The sequence below is a fragment of the Petaurus breviceps genome, unplaced genomic scaffold (assembly GCF_028583685.1).
Source record: "Petaurus breviceps papuanus isolate PSGF00001 unplaced genomic scaffold, PetGlider_PUasm1.0 37, whole genome shotgun sequence".
Classification (NCBI taxonomy): domain Eukaryota; kingdom Metazoa; phylum Chordata; class Mammalia; order Diprotodontia; family Petauridae; genus Petaurus; species Petaurus breviceps.
The window spans coordinates 32,396,390-32,415,106 of record NW_027186296.1 but is presented as its reverse complement, the minus strand read 5'-3'; the positions used below and the strand labels follow the sequence as shown (position 1 = coordinate 32,415,106).

The 18,717-nt window shown below is 38.7% G+C and overlaps 1 long non-coding RNA gene across 1 annotated transcript in view; it reads left to right on the top strand.

Moving 5' to 3' along the window:
• Window positions 1-950: 950 nt before the first annotated feature.
• Window positions 951-18,717, top strand: part of LOC138168522 (uncharacterized) — a 178,609-nt gene continuing 160,842 nt past the window's right edge. The window contains exon 1 of the long non-coding RNA XR_011170117.1: window positions 951-1,036. This is a non-coding gene — a long non-coding RNA (uncharacterized lncRNA). The remainder of the gene's footprint in view (window positions 1,037-18,717) is intronic.

The following is an 18,717-nucleotide window of genomic DNA, read 5'->3' as shown; positions in this document are numbered from 1 at the left end:
CAGGGCTAGGACCCACCCAGGTTTCCAGACTCACTTGCAAGGACATCTGATAAAACTGCCTGAGGTCTAAAATGATCATAGTTAAGCTCTTAGAGATACTAGATTTTCACAGGAAAATACTAGTAGACTCAAAGTCTTCAGGATGTACAATTTATTGGAGCTGGAAGGGACATTAGGGACCATCCAGTACAATTCATAGATTATAGAGTGAGATAGAAGTGGCCTCAGAGATCATCTGATCTACTTACCTAATTGTACAGGGCACCCTGAGGCTCAAAGCATAAGACTCCTCAATGGTGGGGACTGAGGGTTGGTGTTGGCAAGATCTTGGAGAGACCCTGGTCTTTGAGCTTCATGTTGACTTCTTCCCGGAGTGTTTCTCTCCCCTGGGGGAGGGATCTGAAGATAATCTGTGTGCCCTCTGTCCCAAAGGTAGAAGCCAGAAAGCAAGTCTCTCTCTTTCTCCAAGCTCTTGCCAACCTTGCTGCTCATATAGTTGCTGAAGTTGACTAATCATTTTCCACCAATGAAGGGAGTCTTAATGGATAGGGGATAGGGGTGGGGATGGGAGGTTGTTACACAGATGGGCCTACAGAAGCCCAGAGAAATTAAAGTTACAGAGCTAATAAATGACAGAGCCAAGACTCAAACTCAGGACGTCTGACTCTTAGTCTAGTGTTGTTTCCAACTGGGCCACATATATAACCCCTTGATCCATAGGGGTGAATTTCTGGTGATGGAATTTTGCGTACTGTAGCAGATGTATATGGAGGCAGATGGAAGACTTCAGATGGTGGCTCAGGGTCTCATGATCATTCAATCAAGACACATGGGCAGGTGGTGGCTTATTACACCTGGACACCTGGGAGAGTCTTTAACCTATGCTGCCTAATTATTATTTTCTTTCTTTGCCCTGCATCTAAACTGACTAATGCTGCGACATGGAGCCATCATGGAATAGTGAAGAGTCCTGGCTCCAGTGTTGAAGAATCTGGGTTCGAATCTTGACTGGTGCCTACTACTTGTGTGATCTTGGGTAAGTCTCTCAACCTCCTTGGGCCTCAGTTTCTTTATCTGTAAAATGAGGGAATTCTAGCTCTAGATCTATGGTTCATGTGGTTATGCCCCAGTCAGATGGACTTGAGAGTAGTAGAAAGAACTCAAATTTTCTCAAGATCCTTTGAGTGATGATTCCATTTTATTTTGAACTGAAAAACCAAATATGAGGTGTTAACCATCTCTGAAAAATGTTCACATTGCCCAAATGAAGGGTATAAAACCATCTTGGAGCAGAGATCTAAGTAGCAGAGGCTGGCATATATGTCCATCAGTGAGTGTCTAGATACTAGAGAATCACATAAAAAAAATTTTTTTTTCCCTATCATTACACAGAAGAACTGTCAGGAGAAGACTTTTACAAGAACATACAAACCTCAGTGCTGAAGTTTTATGCTATCAGTTGGATGAGATAGTGAATTTTTAATATTTGACTGTTGGTAGAATTCTCTTTCCCCCCACCCCACCCCAATCCCATGGCATGGAATCTCAGATTTCTCTTCCACATATAATAATTGAGAGAGCTTGCTGATGATTATAGTTCAATATTTGGGGGTAGGGGAAGTATTTGAATTACTATAATGAAAGACTGAATGCCAAGTTCTAGTGAAGTGATTCACTGGACTAGAAGTGAAGAAACCTCGGTGGATCAAATAAGAAATCGGGGGCTCCATCTCCTCTAATCATTGTGTGATCTTGGCAACAGGTGATTGGGTTAGATGATATCCAAGGTTTCTGCCAGCTTTAATATACACTGATTACCAGAATCCACTAGGATGAACTAATCAAGTTCCCAAATAATCCTTTCATCCTTTCAACCCCCCCCCCCCAGGTTAAGCTCATCACCTCTAATCTCATCACCATGCTGGTAACCCAAGCATTGACTGACACTACCACCCTTAGTCTCCTCTCCCCTCTGACTCAAGGCTTGCAGGGTGAAGTGCCAAACTCCTCCCAATGTCCACTCCACTGGGCATTAGATGACCTCTGGTATTTCTCCTTCTCACCAGCCCTTTCCTGCCTCCTTTTGTGTGTTGTTTCCCCCTGTTAGACTGTAAGCTCCTGGAGGGCAGGGACTGAATTTTCATTACTTTCATCCTCACTGCTTATCATAGTGCAGTCACATATTAGGCATTTAATCATTGTTTATTGGATTGGATGGGATCCAGAATTGAATGAAGAACAAAAGAATAAATTTTCATGTTGTCAGACACTTAAATTAACGTTCAAACCAATTTTATTCTTGCCTAATCAGAGCAATTCGACATTCTTCTATAAGATCGACAAAGATGTGGATAATGAAAAACTGTCACCAGGAGCATGACTTTATGTGCTGTTTTAGGATGGGAACTGCTGGTTGTTTTCATGATAACTTGGCCTTTTCCTTTGGATCCCTTTGTGTTCCAAGATTCAACAACCAGTTATTAAGCATCTAATATGGGTGTTACAGTTCTAGACCCCAGAGGTATAGAGTTAGAAACAGTCCATGCCCTCTACAAGCTTATGTTCTACCGGAACTGGTAGATTAGGGAAGCAGCATGGTACAGAAGGGTGCAAAGAGTGCTGAACTTGGAACTAGTGGACTTGAATTCAAATTCTGGTTGTATGACCTTGGGCAAGTGATTGACTTCTCTGGGCCTCCGTTTCCCAAACTTCCAAATTAGGGGTTAGACCAGATGGTCTTTGAGGGCCCTTCCAGTACTAGATCTATGATCTTATAGAGTAAAAGAAAGAGGACTAAATTCTCAGTTGGGAGAACTATATTCAAATATTGCTTCTTCCACAGGCACATTTGACCTTGGGCCAAATTATTTCATTTCTCTGGATCTCAGTATCTTCATTATTTTATATCTCTATCTATATATACACACACACATATATTGTAGTATGTGTATATTATAAATACAATATTTAATATATAATGCAATATATACATATAATGTATGTATGTACCTATAAGGTATTGTAGATTAATATATAATGCATCACATATTATATAAAGTATTAATAATATACAATGTATTATGCACGAATATATAATGTACTATATGTTAATGATACATTATATAATGTATTATATATTAATATATAATGCATCACATGGTATAATGTATTAATAACATATATTATGTATTAACATATATTATATGTTAATGATACATTATATAATATATAATATATTATATTATTGTCAGTATCTGTCAAATAATACCTTCCCAACCTACCTCACAGAGTTACTTAAGGAGAGTGCCTTTCTTTTACCTCTTTTTTTTATCCTCGGTGCTTAGCACAGTGCCTGGAACTAAGAAAAACAGATTTGGCACAGAGTCCCTCTTATGAATTGTCATTTAATAATAATAGTTAGAATTTATATAGCACTTTAAGGTTTGGAAAGCACTTTACAAATATTTCATTTTACTCTCACAATAACCCTGCAAGATAGGCACTATTATTATCTCTATTTTACAATGAGGAACTTGAAATAGAAAAAGATTAAATACTTGTGCAGGGTGTAACCCAGCTAGTAAGTGTCTAAGGCCACATTTGAACTCAGGTCTTCCTGAATCAAGGTCCAACACTCTATTCACTGAACCACCTAAATGCCTCATATGTACGGAGAGTGACAGATTGTTGTCAATATCTCTTCCTACCCCCCACCCCCCTTTTCAAGGTACATATGGTAGGGAAGGGGGAGGAAGGGACATCAGAGGGAGAAGGAGGAAATTGTGTCTCCCAGTACTCCGCACTTCAAGAGTTAACAATAGCTGCCTTGGGACAGAAGTACATGGCAATTTGTTTGAGAAGAGGAATTCTGACACTGCATTTTCCAAGCCTAAGAGACAGTAGTAGTAGTAGCAGAGGCACGGATCCATTTTCTGCAAAAGCGCATGGAAGAAGTAGACTGTACACTTTCACTTGACCTGAGGGGGAAGTTCATAGAAAATGTTCCTGAACCCTAACCTCTTGTGTTAGGGAAAGAGAAATTCAGTCTTTAAGGCCAGAAGTTCTTCACTGTTTTTGTGTCATGGACCCCTTTGACAATCTGCTGAAATCTATGAACCACTTTTCAGAATAAGGTTCTTAAATAATTGAAGGAAATGCTAAATTTAAGTGAAAATAAGGATATATTTTTTTCCATCCAAGTTTACAGACCTCCTTAAATCTATTCAAGGTAACCCTCTATTCTGAACAGTGTGGTAGCATAACAGCCTTTGAGCTAGAGAAGGGAGATTTCCTGGTCAATGCCAGTCTTAGGTAACCTTAAGTGTGAAGAAGTCAAAGTTTGAAAGTTCATAGACTTGACCTACTAGAGCGAGAACATTTTCCAAACAGCATGCTTTTTGGAAAAAGAAGACTGCCTATTTGGACCATGTGACTGGCAGGGAAGAAGACTCATGACTTGATAAAGCTATACCTGGCCATTACTTGAGAGATTTAGATATTGTAGGTACAATAAGAAAGGGAATTGCCTGTGAAGTTACTCCTAAAATATTATTGCCTTCCAGGGGGAGTTTATGGGCTATATGAATGCTTCATGTGATTAAAAAAAATCTGTTTATGAACTCCTGTTTGTGCTTTGTCATCTACATTCTTAAAATTAAAATTCATTTTTTCCAATTATTTCTTTCCAAAAACCTCTTTTGTCTTGTCTCTCTCCTCTGCCCAGCTAGGAAGAGGGGAATCCCTTGTAAACACACACACACACACACACATATGTATATATGGAAAGAAATTATTTCTACATTCATCATATTAAAAAAAAACGTCTCATTTGATTATTCTAAGTCTATAACCTCTGTGTCAGCAGGTATCATGCCTTATCAGTTTTCTGGAATCGTGATGGTTCATTGTGTTGATCAACATTCTTGTCTTTCAAAGTTTTTCTTTACAATGTTGGTGTTATTGCATAATTCTTCTGGTTTTGCTCAGTTTATTCATTATCAGTTCATATAAGTCTTCCCAGGTTTCTTTGAAACTTTTTTTTTCCCTCTGAAATTCTCTCATCATTTCTTACAGCATAATAGAATTTCATTGCCTTCATGTATCATGATTTGTTTAGCCATTTCCCAATCTTCTACACTTTCTGTGAGGTATTAAAAAAAATGCAGTCCTATACCCAATATGTACCTAGTACTGTGATTGATTGTATGAGAGCTGGTGATCCCATATAATGCCACCAATTAATTAATTAATGATCCCATTACTAACATTTCGGGAAAGCTATGTACTCGGTGTACTCAACTATATTTGGAAATTTTCCTGGAGAACTTCAGGTAGACGCAACTAATCAAAAAGAGAAAAATTCCCCCTATTAAAGTAACTTCTGGAATTAAACCTGGTTCGAGTGACTCCAGAGCTTTTGGAGACCCTGGACCATGGGTTCCACAAGAATATGGAAAAAAACCCAACACAAACACATTGCTAAACTTCTGTTAGTGATGTTGAAAAGATCTTGAAGAGCAAGAGAAGTACCACCGGCTAGAGAACGAGACATATCCTACTCTTCCAGAAAGGCAAGAGGATGGGGTCTGTAAAGTATAGACCACTTAGCCTGACATCTATTTCTGACAAAATTCTAGAACACTGTATTATGGGATGGTTTACAAGCTCTTAGAAAGGCAATCATTGATCAATCAAAGCTAGAATAGTTTTAGCAAGAACAGTACATGCCAGATCAACTTAATTTCCTATTTTGACACTGCAATGAGACTAGAAAATAAGGGGATTGCTGTGGAAGAGGTTCACTTACACTTCAGAAAAGTATTAAAAATATATATTCTGAACACCAAATAAAGTGAGCACTTCTATAGACAGGAGAACAGAAAGATTGTGTATGAAATTGTGAATCTCTATTATATACAGTAATGGCAAAGCATTTGACAGATTCTTGTTATTCTTGTAGATAAGTTGGAGAGAGAGTCAACAAACATTTGTTGAGTGCTTGTTGTTCTTTTGAGTTGTGTCCAACTCTTCAGGGCCCCATTGAGGTTTTCTTGGAAAAGATACTGGAGTGGTTTGCCATTTCCTTCTCCAGCTCATTTTACAGATGAGGAAACTGAGACAAACAAGGTTAAGTGACTTGCTCAATGTCACACAGCTCATAAGTGTCTGAGGCTGGATTTGAACTCAGGTCTTTTTGAATCTAGCCCTTGGGCTTTATCCACTGTGACAACTAGCTGCTCTTTATTAAGTGCTTACAATTTGCCAGGTACTGTGTTTTAAGCCTTAAAGGTAGTCTTAAGAAGGGTAAAAATACCACCAACAAAATAAAACCAACAGTTCTTCCCCCTAAGAAGATTATATTCTAATGAAGGAGAAAGCATGTAAAAGATTAAGTGTGCAAAAGATTTGAAGGTAATATGAAAGGGCATGATAGAGTTTTGGCTAAATTGAGGTATAGTTAAATGGAATTGGGACTGGCTGAATAACCAGACCAAAGAGTGGTCATTAATCAGTCATCAGTGTTGCTGTGGAAGGAGGTCTTCTGTGGAGTGTCTCCAGGATCTGTCCTTGGCCCTGTGTGGTTCAACATGTTTTTCAGTGACTTGGACGAAGATATAGGTGTCATACCTGTCAAATTTTAGGTGGCAAGAAGCTGAGGAGATTATCATATATGTTGGATAATGGGATCTGAATTAAAAAAATAATCTCATCAGGCAAGGATAAGCTGAATTGAATGAGATGAAATTTTTTTTTTGCTTTTTTTTTTGAGGGTAATTGGGGTTAATCGACTTGCCCAAGGTCACATGGCTAGTTCTTGTGTTAAGTGTCTGAGGCTGGATTTGAACTCAGGTCTTCCTGACTCCAGGGCCGGTGCTCTATTCACTACACCACCTAGCCACCACAAATGAGATGAAATTCAAAGTGGTCAAATGTTTCATTCTATATTTAACATTCAAAAAATCTTAGCTTCACAAGTATGAGATTGGGGATAATTTTTGTGCAAAAAGGTATGAGGGTTTTAATGGATCAAAAAGTCTATACGAGTCAATGTTGTGAGGTTATAGCCAAATTTTTTTTAAATGATCTTTTAAGTGGCATTACTTTCTTCCCTACTGCAATCTCTCCAGAGACCTGCATACTATTCAGAACTTTGTTTAATTTGGGGCATCATATTTTTAGGAAATATAGACAAGTCATAGAAGATTTTGTAGAGACAGAGATATTGTAGAGATAGAGAAGATGAGTTCTGAAGAAGTAAAATGATTTGTCCTGGTCATACAGCTGGTTAAGGGCAGAGCCAGGCCCAAAATCCCACCTAGTCTACATAACATCTCTTGCTTCCTGCTAATGCCCTGATGTCCCATCTATTATAGATCCCAGGCCCATGATCCAGCAGGGGCCAGGTAGTGGTGTGCTAAACCCTGCTTATGATTTTCAGTGTGAGCATCTATAACTGCTACAAATCAGGATCTGATTTATTGTTTTGTTAATTGTCTAGATTTAAGAAAGTGATTTAAAAGAAGCTAATAGTACAAATTAGACTTAAAAGTGTGGCTAACATACATTTCATTCTCCCTCTCCTTTCCTCCTCTCCCATACAGTTGTTAAATATTTACCAGCACAACCTTGGTCCCAGGGCATGTCTTAGCAGACATAGACAGAAGCTGGTGTTGAGGCCTGGGGTTCTGTTCCTAGATAAATGACTGGGTGGCACCTAAGACCTTTAGTAAATCATCTGACTGCCCAGTTTCTTCTCTTACGGAAAAATGTGTGGGTGGAAAGGGATGAGGAACCTTGTCTTCTTTGGAGGGGACTGGAAAGCCTGGCTAATTGACACCTGAACATTTTTCAGATGAAAGTTCACCCTTGAGGGTAATTAGAATTATCACTATCTTGTCTTGGGTAAGTACAGGTGATGAAACTGACGACAAAGTTAATGGCCTGCAATGGTAATGGTAAACTGTAACCCTGTAGCCCTGTGGGCCTTGGCAGCCTCATAAAATGAGATAAACTATCTTGCCCTCCCCAATTGAAGGATATAGAGTGGAGATGGCCTCATTTGACTGGATGACTGAGTTTAGACATTGAACTGGCCCCTAATGAATAATTCAATTAAATTCAACAAACAAAAAAAACTTTATTAGTTAACATGTATTTATTCTCTCCCACAATTAAGTAAGAGGGAAAGAAGAAAGGAAGGAAAGAAAAGAGAAAGAGAGAAAAAAAGAAGATAGGAAAAGGGAGGGAAGAAGGAAAGAAAGAAGAAAGGGAGGGAAGGAGGGAAGAAGCAAAGAGGGGAGGGAGGGAGGAAGGAAGAAAAAAGAAAAATCCTTACAACAAATGCGTTTAGCCAAGCAATGGAAATTCCTTCCTTGTAGTTGTTCACTTGTTTTGTTGTGCCTAATTCTTCATGACCCCATCTGGAGTTTTCTTGGCAAAGATTTCAGAGTGGTTTACTATTTCTTTCTCCAGAAATTCCCTCCTTGGTGATGTCCAAAAATGCATGTCTCATTCTATATCCTAAATCCATAATCCCTCCTTAAGGATGTGGATTAATGTGCTTCATCCTAGGTCCAATGTAATAGTAATTCAACAAACATTTAATAAGATTCCATTATGTGATGAGTGTGGAACTCTTCTGAAACACAAAACTATCCTTACCCTCAGGAAGCTTACATTCTGCTAATCCTTCTTGCATTTGTACAAAGGCTTTACTTTTCATGTGAGATCTCATTTTATCCTCACAGCCCTGGGTAACTATGTCCTCTGGAAGAAATGATACTTGGGTAACCTGGAGGATCAATAGTTTTCTATATCAGGCAACCCTAAGGAATAGATAGGGAAAATTTTATTCATCTCCAATATTGACTAGATAAGGAAAATGAAGTGAAGTGACTTATCCAATTCCATACAACTAATTAGTTGCAAAATCAGGGCTAAAACCTGGGCCTTCTTTTCTAGTTCTAAATACCATAATCCAGTGATTTTGTTTTTGTTGCTGCTGAGTTGTTTTAGTCATGTCCAACTCTTCATGACCCCATTTGGGATTTTCTTGGTAGATACTAGAGTGATTTACCATTTCCCTCTCTAGCTCATTTTATAGTTGAGGTAACTGAGGCAAACAGGTTCAGGTGACTTGCCCAGGGTCACACAACTAATAAGTGTCTGAGATCAGATTTGAAGTCAGGAAGATGAGTCTTCCTGATTCCAGGCCTGGCACTCTATCTGATGTGCCACCTATCTGCCCATGGTCTCACGATTCCAGGGCCCCAGCTGCTTAATGTAACAAATGTTTTTCAAGCACCATCTGTATGCAAAGCATACTGTGCTAGAAAGCCTCAGTTCGCCTTTGACCTAGGCAATAGAGTTTATGATGCAATCCCCTCGACCTCAGCTATTCCATACCCTATCTCTTTTGAAAAAGGAAGAAAGTTGACTTGAATGGGAGGGAGATAAAATGTGAAATGATCTATTAGCTGGATTAAAAATTTTTTTCTCCCATTGTTATTCTACCCACCACAGACAACACACTCATTACGTTTATATCTCATTTAGCTCACCTGGTGAATAATATTAGAAATCAAGCAAATTCTCGGGAGTCTTATTATATCAATACAACTTGCACAAGGCAGGCCAGACAGAGTGCAAGTCTCTGCTAGAATTAGACTGAGTCTCCCAGGGTTGCCTTGAAGCCATTTCACATTTCATAAAGCCATCAGGTTCCTTTTTGCATAATTTATCAATTACATATCATTTCATGTGAAGATGATGGCCAAGTAAGAGGAGTTAACTGGGGGGGGGGGGGGCAGAAGTAGCCTATGGAACAATCCCCCAGTTAGATTTTAAGATATTGCTTGGCCTTTGTTCAGTTATAGGTAAAGGAGAAACCAGGAAGTTGGTTAAAACAAAAAACAAAACAAGGCAGATTAGATTGGGAAGAAGACTTCATGGTGGAAATAGGATTTATACTGTATCTTTCAAGACCAATAGAACTTTTTGAAAATTTAATTTTATTCTGAACTTAACCAATATCAAATAAAATGGTCCTTTCCATGTACCTAATAGAACAGAAGGAGAATTGTACAAGAAACTTCAGATCTCTAATAGATTTAGCTTGCTTTTTCTTTTCTAAGTATTTAATATGTTTAATCAATAGCCTTCAAAGGGGTCCTGCATGTCTATGCTTCTTTCTGGCCTTACTTTTGTTCTCTTTTCTGCATTAAAAAAAAAAAGATAGGTTAATGTCCTTTTTTTTCTTTTCTTTTCCTTCCTTTCATTCTATTCTTTCTTTCTGTTTTCCTTTCTTTCATTCTATTTCTTCCTTCCTTCCATTCTTTCTTTCTTCCTTCCTTTCCTTTTTCTTTTTTTTTTTTTGGCTATTGTATTTGTATTCCCCTTTACCTTCTTCACCATCCCCAACTGGAATTTAAAAACAAAAAAGTAGGCCCTTGTAACAAATATGTATAGTTTACAGAAGGCAGCTAGGTCGTGCAATGAATAGAGCTTGGTCCTGAAGTAGACACTAATGTTTCCCTGGGAAAGTGACTTAACCTCTGTCTGCCTCAGTTTTCTCTTCTATAAAATGTAGATAATAATAGTACCTGCCTTGAAGGGTTGTTGTGAGGATCAAATGAGATTATATTTGTAAAGCACATAGAACAGTATTTGTCACATAGTAGACACATTAATAAATCCTTGTTTTCTTCCTTCCTAGTCAAACAAAACAAATTCTCACATTAGCTGCATCTAAAAAAATGTATACAAATGTGAAATGTTTAGATTTGAAAAGGTGGGAAGGAAAGGAGAGGAAAGGAGAAAGAAGAGAGCAGATTTCAGGTAGGATGAAGTGTCAGTAAGGATGGGGGGAAGCAAAGAACAAGGCACATATATGAGAATAGTCAGGAAACAATTCTGTCTAGAGTATATAGAGTATATGGGCTGGGGAGTGTTAGCAGATAAGGCTGAAAAGGTAGCTTGGGGTCTGATTCTGGAAGGCTTCAAATGCCAAAATGAAGAGTTTAGACTTTGTGCAAAAGGAAGCCAGGGAAGTTTTTAAGCTAGCGAGGAGACAGAATGAAAATGGTATTTAAGGCAGGGGTGATATAAAGGTAGCATTAGAGTGGAGAGATATTGGAGACAGGGAAATCGTTAGCCAACATTTTTTTGTCACAATGTAAAGGATTACTCAGGTTCGCCCAGCTGGTTTCTCTTTTTTTGGGCAGAGGGAGAAAAAGCTGATTAATGTTTTCTTAGGGTTTTTAGAAGCTTCTATCACTAAGTCCTGATCATGCCTTATACCTAAGGTCCGTAGGAATAGAATCCATTTTGGGATTCAAAAACTCAGTGAGCACAGCATTTTTCTTTAGTGATAGTAGAGGGTCTGACCATGGGGTTGGTTTTGTAATAATAATAATAATAATAGCTTACATGTGATAATAATAGCTTAGATTTATATGACTCCTTAAGGTTTTTGAAGAACTTTACATGCATCATTTAATTTCATCCTCACAATACCCCCTGGGAGATAGAAGTAAAATTTACCTCTAAGTTGTATTGCTTTGGAATAAATATAAAATAGTCATTGTCCCTTTCTCTAGATACATCATGGAATAGGTAAGTGGGGACCACTCCTCTGTTTTTTTCTCCTTATGTTAGGCCTTAATCTTATCAGACTAAGAGCTTCCTGACAGCAAAGATTATAGTAATTCTTTAATTGCCTTCTCCACCCTTTGGCAGAGTAGGCATTTGTTTGCTTACTTTGAGAGCCACTGGAGAAATCACACTGCCCAAAAGAAACTCCCCCAGCATTGGTCCTGCCATTGTGCTGAGCCTGGAATTCTATCATTACTTTTTGGAGTAAACCTTTGTTTCTCAAGACCTTTACTGAAATGCACTTATGTTGCCAAGAAGGGTGTGACACAGTGACCCCTTCATATCCATTTATTAATTATATATAAATATATATATTAATTATATATACCTTTATTAATTATTAGTTGTTATTAGTATCTGCCTTAGCAACAGGTAATAGGGTACTGAAGGCATGGGACAAAGAACAGATCAATTCTGATGAACAAAAAAGGCCTTACTCTTAGAAATTTCTAGGTAGGATGGAACTGTGAAAACAGTGAAGGACTCTGAGCTCCTATGGGCCAGCATAAGGACACTAGGGGAGTGGTCAGTTTTTGTTGTTGTTTAGTCATTTTCAGTCCTGACTCATGACCCCATTTGGGATTTTCTTTGCAAAGATACTGTAGTGGTTTGCCATTTCCTTTGATAGTTCATTTTAAAGATAAGGAGACTGAGGCAAATGGGGTTAAATGACTTGCCCAGGGTCACCCTGCTAGTCAGTATCTGAAGTAGAATTTGAACTCAAGTCTTCCTGACTCCAGGCCTGGTTTATCCACTGTACCACCCCTTAGCTGCTCTGAGGAGTCAATTGCTAGAAACAATTTTTACTGCCTAAGTCTTGCTATGAATTGGCTCTGTACCCTACCAATTTGCAACATTGTTAACTTGCAACATTGCCTGGTTCCTGATACAATAATAATCATCGTATGTATATGAGATTTAGAACTTTTCCAAAACATTTTCAATTGCTTTATCTCAGCTTATCCTTCACAAGAGCCTCTTATGTAAAGCAAGGGAGGTTTTTATGATCTCCATTTTAAAGATGGAGCCCAGATAAGCTAAGAGATATGTTCATAGTTATAGAGCCTGGACTAGAGGAATAGCTCAGATTTCTGGGGCATCATGATGTTTACAAAGCACTTTCCTCATGACAGTCTTGTGATCTAGGTGACTCACAGATAGTCTGTAGCAAAGCCAGGATTCGAACCCGCAACTGAGCCCAATTCTCTTTCCCCTTTCCCCTCCAGCGTTTTTTGCACTAGTAGAGTGCTTGTGTCCTCTGACTATCCCAGAAAAGGAGGTTAGAAGGGTCTGGAGGCCTCAGGTTGATCTTTCCATATCCAGGGCACAGTGGTTTGCTGGGCACCCTGCCCCAGAGTTGACTTTTCAGTCTTCTGGGGAAATCTGCCTTTGACAACCAAGCTTGATGGCCACCCAAGTACAACTTCTTCCAGAGGACGTTGTAATCACTTTGGCTACCAAATGTGCTTATAATCACAGACTAGAGAAAGTGACGTAACTCATCATTTCAAGTTTTCTTCAGAAATGCTTTCTGATTCACAGTAGAAGTTAAGAATCTAGACACTTCAGTTCCTTTTCCATCAATATTGTTGGCACTAGAAGGAGATTAATAGCAACTGTAAACACAAGTAACTCCCACCCACCTACCTGATGCTACAAATATTAAGTACTTACAGTTCACAGCACTAATCTTGGAGGGCTAGTTAGTTAAACTATTGGTTTTGCCTTGAAGGATCCTGGTAGGGGATAGGCCTCAAGCACAGATATCTATAGGGGATAGAGTCTATATCTGTGATTTCATTAGTAAACTCCCAGGTGAGGAAGTGCCCTTTGCCAATGCAAGTTGGCACCTTTTCTGAATTATCTAGAGCAATGAAAAGTTAAATACCTTGTCCAAGGTCACACAGGCCTTGTTGGCTTCAAGGCTAACTCTCTAGCCACTACACCACCCTGTTTAGCAGATACCTAATGAGTAATATTACATACCATATGCCTGAGTTACCAAACCAAGTGTTTCTGCAGGTCTGAAGGTGAAAATTAATCCCAACTGAGAGATCAGAGATAGCGTCATGAAGGAGATAGGATTTAAGCTGATCTTCAAAAGGAGAGCGAAGAATGCAATGAATATGGAGGGGGAGGGACATTCCAGATATAAGGAATAATATGAGCAGAGTTCTATAGGTGAGAGTACTCAGCAAATGTACAGTTTATTCCTTCCACATTGTGACTTTCCACATTGTGACTTTTCCCATTGTTGATTTCAATATATTGTGGGTCGGTATAAGAAATAAAATGGGATTTTTTTTTGGAGAGTTTTGCAGAAGCCTCAGACAACATGTGTAGGCCAACAGAGGACGAAGTCTATGATCAAATACTTAACCCAAATTTTACAATAAAGTACTGTAAACATCCCATAAAAGAAAAAGAAAAAAATCATTATCTACTTATTTACTATTTACTTCTGCTTTTTACTTTTTACTTCTTTACTATTTTACTTTTATGTGGATTTTCTAGATCACTGATGGGGGGCGGGGGTGGACAATGCCCCTAATCCCTGAAATGTGGAAGGGATAACTATATAGGAAATGAAATAGAGAGGAATCTAGTTTGCTAGAATTAGAGTACATGGAAATAAACATGAAATTAAGTTGGAAAAGTAAAGTACTATAAGGTTGGCTGGTATATTATAGAGGGCCTCATATTCCAAAAAGAAGAGTTTGAACTTTACCTGATCAGCTAATAGGGAGCCATCAAAGATTTTTGAGCAAAGAAGTAGTCAGATCTCTGTGAAAGAAAGATTATTTTGGAAATAGTATGGGGGATGAATGGGGACAGGAGGAGGGGAAATTTAATGAATGTAGAAAGTTCATTTAGAAGACGGCTACTCTATTCAATAAAATGATTTGAGACAATTCCAAAGAACTCTTGATGAAAAAATGCTATCCACCTCCAGAGAGATAACTGATGAACTCAGTACAAATTGAAGTATAATTTTATCACTTTCTTTATTTTTCTTGCTTTTTTTTTGCAATCTGGTTAATATGGAAATATGTTTTGCATGATTTCACATGTGTAATTGATGTCATACTGCTTACTTTCTCAGTGAGGGGGGAGGAGGTGGGAGGAAGAGAAAGAATTTGGAAGTCAGAATTTAAAAAGAAAAAGAATGTTAAAAATAAATAATACATTGAAATGTTAAAAAAAAACTTCATTAAGGAAATTTTTAAATAATCCATGGTAATAATGGAAATAGAGAGGATAGGATGAATTCAAGAGATATTGAGGAAATATAATTGTTAGCATGTTATCTCTTATTAGATTGTAAGCTCCTTGAGAGCAGAGACTGCCTTGCCTCTTTTTGTATCCCTAGTGCTTAGCACTGTGTCTGTCACCTAGTAGGTACTTAATAAATTTTTATTGATTGATTGATTAGAAGATAATGGCCTAGATTGATTGGTCATGAGAGGCAAAGAAGATATCCTCCACAGCAATAAAAAAGAGAAATTGGAAGAATGGTACTGTCATTGATGGAAATAATTAAGAAAGAAGAGCAGGTTCAGGGAGAAAGATAATGAGACATTATGTTAGGGTAAAGGAAGTAAAACATGGAAGAGGCCCTATCTTGCTTCCCTGGGTGAAGGGGAAAAGAATGAGGTGTCAACAAAAGAAACCAAGTAGTGGTTAGAGAGGTCAGAGAAAAGCCAGGAGTATGTGGTGTAAATATCAGATAATTAAATAAACAAATAAATGAAAAAACAAATAAATAAATGAATAAATAAACAAATACATCTTTAGTTTTTAACAGTCACTTTTATAAGATTTTGAGTTCCAAATTTTTCCCCCTCCTTCTCCACCTTCCTCCCCAAGATGGCATGCAATCTGATATAGACTATACATGTATTATCATATAGACATATTTCCACATTAGTCATATTGTAAAAGAAGAATCAGAACAAAAGGTAAAAAGCACAAGGAAGAAAAAAGAAAGAATAGTATGCTTTGATCCACATTTAGACTCCATAGTTCTTTTCTGGATGTGGATAGCATTTTCCATCATGAGTCTTTTGGAATTATCTTAGATCATTGTATTACTGAGAAGAGCTAAGTCTATCAAAGTTGGTCATCACCCAGTGTTGCTGTTACTGTGTACAATCTTCTGGTTCTGCTCCACTTCACTTAAGTCTTAGTTTTTCTCAAATCTGACTGTTCATCATTACTATCGAACAATAGTATTTCATTACATTTATATACCACAACTTGTTTAGCCATTCCCCAATTTATGGGCATACCTTCAATTTCCAATTCTTTGCTACCACAAAAAGAGCTGCTATAAATATTTTTGTATGTGTAGGTCCTTTTTTATGATGTCTTGGGATAGCAACCTTGTAGTGGTATTGCTATAACAAAGGATATGCACAGTTTTGTAGCCCTTTGGGCATAGTTCCAAATTGCTTTCCAGAATGGTTGGATCAGTTCACAACTCCAAGGACAATGCATTCCAATTTTAGGAGGGAAGAGTTTCAAGTAGGAGCAGATGATGAGCAGTGACAAAAGTTGGAGAAGTTGAGGAGGACAAAGACTGAAGAAAAGGCCATCAGATCTGATGTTTTGTCAGTCATTGAGAGAGCAGTTTCAAGAGAATAGGAGTGAAGTGTAGAAGTCCAAAGTGTCTGAGAAAATTTAATTCAATTAAAGAAAGTATTTATTAAGTATCTACTACTGGTAGGCATGGTACTAAGCACTGGGAATACAAAAACAGGCAAAAGACATCCCCTGTCCTCAAGGTGCTTACAATCTAATGGAAGAAGAGAGTAGGTAGTGAAAAAGTGGAAGTGTGAGGTATAGACAAATTTCAAAGAAATTTAGCAATGAAGGAGAAGATAGAGATGGGGTTCAATGAATTAAAAGGAAGCATCTAGCTGAACAAGTTAATAGGCAATTAGGAAGGATGGGGGAGAGAGAGAGAGAGAGAGAGAGATTAAAGATGAGATGCTGGAGGTCTTGGGGAAAATAGGAAGAAATGTGATCTGGGCCAAAGGTAGAGGGATGGGGACAGACCTGTGATTTCATTGATCTAGATAATTCCTAGGTAAGAAAACTCCCTCTGGCAAAGCAAGGCAACACCTTCCCTGCAATTTCTAGTCTTAGAGGTGCCTGGAGCACTGGGAGGTTAAGTGATTTGCCCAATCATACAGACAGGATTGGACAGGTGGAACTTGTACCCAAAGCTTCCTGCGTCTGAGGCTAGCTCCCCTGTCTGTCTTCTCTGCCATGGATGCTTCTGCTCAGGAACAGGAATCTGTCTTCTGTGGCCGGAGGGCAAAGAGCCAAAATAGTGGGTAATATTGCTAAAAGTTGATCATTTTAAACTTCCCCCAAGAATTTTGCCTTGAATAATTAGTTATTCCTTCTACATTAGGGAGTGGGGTGGTTTAAGGGCTTGGAGCCCTTATGATCTGGAAAATCTGCATAAAATTTTTTGGCCCTCTCTTCATACCAGAGAATTTTGAATTTTTTCTTTTTCTTTTATGGAGTATTTATGATACCTTATTATAAAATTCGGGTTGATAGTAATATAATACTATGCATATATTTTATGGATTTCTGAGTTTCTAAACTTTTTCTGTGTTGTCTGCTAGCCTTCACATGTCATCTTCGACTTCCATAAAAACTTCTCCAAAATTCCCACTTAATTTCTTAAGCCAACCCATGATATACCAAAACCTGTAATGGGGAAAGTTGGGATGTGGAAGGGCTAACTGTAGTCCTACGGCCTTTGTCCAGGCTATTTCTCTTGCCTGGAATATCCTCTCCCTTCTTTCCTTTTATCAGCTGACCCATTCTTCCATGTTCACCTTAGTCCTTGGCTGGAAAGCCATCTCCAGTCATTCTATCCTCTATTTGGCCACTGCACCCAGATGGTTCCAGAGGAGAAAGTGAGGCTGGTGACTTTGCCCAGCCCTGCCTCACTTAAATCCAATTCACTTGCATTACCTCCCTGATGTCATGGTCCTCTTAAAGACTGAAGGACCACCACCACTAACAATAGCAACAAGAAGTCCTTGGTCATTCCAGCCCAAGTGATCTCTCCACACTCTGAACTACAGGACTTCACAGTCTGGACAGACCCCTCTTTTAGTACCAGATACTCATTGCTTTGCATTATTTCCTCTTTTTATAGGTGCATACCTTGTTTCTCCAACTAAGTTGTTGTAAAGCTTCTCAAAGGCAGGGACAGAATCCATTCCTCTTCACTTTCTTATACTCCTCATCCTTTACCCCATTGTCCTCTTGAATCCAGGACTGACTACTGAATAGTTCCTGAGAATATGTTTGTTGATTGACTTGCTTACATTACTTAATCTGGCCCCAACACAGTATCAAGTCACTGGCTGTAAAATAAACACCAGGGAACAGCAGAATGATCTCATAACAGGGGGCTGCAAAGCCACTCATGCCTAACTGAAGGCAATTTTGTTATGGGTGAAGTACCAAATGATACGCCAGGCAAATCTCGGCTCAAATAATGAAACCTAATACATCCTCATTAACTTCTCGAAGGAGGCCCATAGAGCTATAGAAAGAAATAAAAACACAAAAGAGGCCCTATCTTGCTGTCCCAGAAAAGGAAACACAGAAAGGTCAGAGGTAGGTTACTTGAAAGAACAAACTGATAAAATCGCAAGCCTTTTGCTGAGGCCTACTCTTGAGGAGGCTCTGAAAACACTTCCTTCCGAGTCTTGCCTTTTGTTCTTCTGTCTTTGGCTTCTGGGGGAGGTTGGGACACAGAGGAGGCTTGGGCTCTGGGGGAGGCTGAGGCTGTGGGGAAGCTTGCCTGGAGCTAGAAACCAAACCAGGGCTACTGTTTGTGGCCAAGATAGCGATTTGTGGGGGGATACAGGAGGCTTGAATATGCTGGGGCGAGTGACATCCTGTCTTCCCTTTCAGATGCCTCCAGGTGAAGTATTTGCCAAGACAGAGACGAAAAGAGAGAGAAGGAGAGAGGGAGGGAGAGAGGCCTATACAGAGGCCTCTCCTGTGTGTGTGTTCAGAGATGCTCCCAGG